The sequence below is a fragment of the Primulina tabacum genome, chromosome 2 (genome assembly GCF_025594145.1).
Source record: "Primulina tabacum isolate GXHZ01 chromosome 2, ASM2559414v2, whole genome shotgun sequence".
NCBI lineage: Eukaryota > Viridiplantae > Streptophyta > Magnoliopsida > Lamiales > Gesneriaceae > Primulina > Primulina tabacum.
In genome coordinates this window covers 23860915-23864212 of record NC_134551.1, presented here as the reverse complement: position 1 = coordinate 23864212, position 3298 = coordinate 23860915, and positions in this window count along the sequence as shown.

Genomic DNA, 3298 nt, shown 5'->3' with positions numbered 1-3298 from the left:
TTCATACATAGAGTTTCATTGTGAACACTCGGCCAACACTTGGCTCGACGGGCACCTACTCTAACACAAAAAGCATAATTAAATAGTCTTAAAATCTCTAACATAATTCATCATAATCGTAAATGCGGAGAAGTAGAAGCGCTGTCCTCGGGTTGTGTGCGCCTTCAGTCCAGTCAAATCACCCGTCAAGCCCACCCTCAACCCCATCTGCATCCAACACCTAGTGAGTCTAAAGACCCAAAACACTATAACCTTAGGTAACAAGTAATACGTAATACAGTCAACATATAACAGTGAAAAATACTTGTACTTAAAATATCGTTTTCGGGAAGATGCAAAAACTTCAAACATGAACATTTTCGTAAATCTTTTATGATGCATGAACTTTAAATAGAAACATTTTCATAAAGATGCATCAACCCTAAGCATAAACATTTTCATGACATGTATAACATAAACCTTAACCTTTTCCTTTTTCCTCAACATGACATAAAACCTTTTGAACATGATCATAAACATTTTTTCTTTTCCTTTTCTTTTTCCTTTTTTGAATTCAAATCGTTAATTGTGACTTTCCTCAACATGACAAGAAAATCGATGGATCGATCTACATGAAACCACAGTACTGGGCGGCGGGGACCTCAGCGACGCTCTCACCGGTCAACTGAGCCTTGGCCTAACATGATCGAATAGAAATACGATCGTCGGGGCTCCCTCTGGGGCCTTTTCCCATAAATGGGCTCCCTCTGGGGCCTTTTCCCCTCACGACATTCTCATTCTTACCGTTACCACAAAACCGTTACCACATAACCGTTACCACATATTCGTAATGATGGGAACACGATCGTCGGGCTCCCACTTGGACCATAATCCTCACGACGTCGCCAACGTTAACGAATTAGTCACAATCACTTCACTTCCTTCAACATTTACATTCTCATCACTTTATAAAAATCATGAATAGCCTTACATTTTGTTTTTGAAACCAAGCATGCAACATGTCTTTTAAATGTCTTCCTTAAATCATAAAATCCCTTAAACATTAAAAATCATAATTTAATCATGTACATTTCATAAACATTTAAAAATAATCATAATATCATAAAAACAGCATTTAGGGCACTGCCATGACGTTTACTAATTTTTAGGTGTAAAAAGACCGTTTTACCCCTAGACGTAAAATTTCACGTTTTTGACATTTTTTTAATTTCATTGACTCTAACATGTCCCAAATAATTATTTAAGCTTACATTAATTTTCTCATTTTTTTATTTAGCATAATTCGACGACTTTTAAATTAATCTTTAAATATAACGTATTAATTTGTTTTAATCACGAATTAAACCAACCCTTAATATAAAATTCCCAAATGAAAAACTTAGGCTTTTAATAATTATTTAAGCTTAAACCTAATTTTTCATAATTTTATAGAGCCTAAAACTAAGCGTTTTAATTAACTCGTTAATTAGCGTTTCGTGCGGTGATTAAATCCCGAATAAATCCAAAACTCAATATTTTGATCCCAAATTTTAAATATAACCTTTTTATGATTTATTATAACCTTCCAAGTCATGAGCCACCCCCGTGGACCCTTGGATCAATTTTCCCTTCTTTAATTTTCGTTTTTGACCCTTCGACGAACACACCGAGCCATCTCTCAATTCACCCGAGCCACGCCCGAGCCACCTCGAGCCAAACCCTAGCCAACCCACCTAGAGACCCTACTAACCAAGCCCCGCCCAAAGGACAAGCCCCTAAGTCGCTCAAACTCCCCTGGACAGAAGCACCAAATCCTGCATGTGTGTGGGGTGTGTTTCCTTTGGTGTTAGGACTCCTAACTAGTCTAGGACTCTCCCAATCGAGCCACCACCGAGCCCACACGACCCTCACCATCCCTGGACCATGCCCAGCCCAAGCTCAGACCAACTCAATCCCTACGACCCAGCAGCAAAGCCACTGAATTCAGACAGCAACCTGTGCCCCTTGAAAGTGTACTCCACGTTTTTCTTTGTTTGGCTCGAGCCACATCAAGCCACCCTGCCCCAACTCATGACCAGCCTCTCTAGGGACCCTCATGCACCCTTAGAACCCATAGGACTCGACCCTAGCCCCAAAACCGAGGCTCTACACCAGTAGTAATTTCTGGCCGAGAACCCACCTACCATGGCCTCTACGTTTCTGTTGCTAGGACTTAGCCAGCCACGCCAGGACCTGAACCAACCTCTCTAGCACCCTTCTAGGACCCTAAGGACCTAACCTAACCCAGCCCAAGCCCCCTGGCCGAGCCCCTCCTCCCTGCACCTTCTTCTGAAACCTGCGCACACCTTGATCATCAATCTCGGGTGACCCTTGGTCTCGAGTCCTAAGCCAAGCCCCTGCCGTGGCCCAAGCCAATCCATGCATCACAGCCCCTCACAATCGAGCCCTACATATACCATGACAGAATTTTGGTTCCAGCTTGTGTGTGCTGTGGTTGTGCAGTGTTTTGGTGTGTTCTTAGGGCTCTAAACTCACGTGAATTCATGCTTGTTCAAGTCCTAATCATGGCAGCCCTCTAGCACATATAAAAACATGATTTTGGAATCAAATAACACAAGTTTAACACTTATATACACATAGTTACGAAAATAAATTTGTGTGTCAAGTTTTCTTTCAAATCATGATCAAATAAATATTATGGTGTGATAGATGTTTGAGAGAAAGAAATATGGCGTGCCTTGGCGTATTAAACGCACGAAAAACTTGTTGGCGATTGCGGAGAACGGTGGCACAAAGACGATGGCTTGAACCCCTAAAGCTTTCAAAATTTTTTCTTTCAAATTTCTGTGTGCGTGGGTCTTGTGTCTTGGGAGGAAATAAGAGTTTGAAGTGTGTAGGTGATTGAGGCGTGCATATGCAAGGGTTTAGGGTGAGGTTTTGCACTTTTAAATACTAAATAAAACACTAATCAAGGTTTAGGCCCATTAGAAAAATAAATTAGGCCCAAATAGCATATTAGTGCTCAATTAAAATATTAAAATTAATTTTTGCTTAAATAAGTTTGTGAATTTATTAGCCGCGTTGCCATTGCATTCGTATTTTTGTTGAAAATCCAGCACCGATAAAAATTACGTCCCGGCGTATAAAATCACCTCAAAACCCGTTATTTTCAAAAATAATAAACAGCATCACCCATATTTTAAATAATTAAAAACAATTATTTAATAAAAACATTTTCTATTTTTCAGCCCTCTGTCTCCGTTCTTCGATCGCAACTTGAATAACCTTTAAAAATACATTTTAATGCAACAATGTAGAA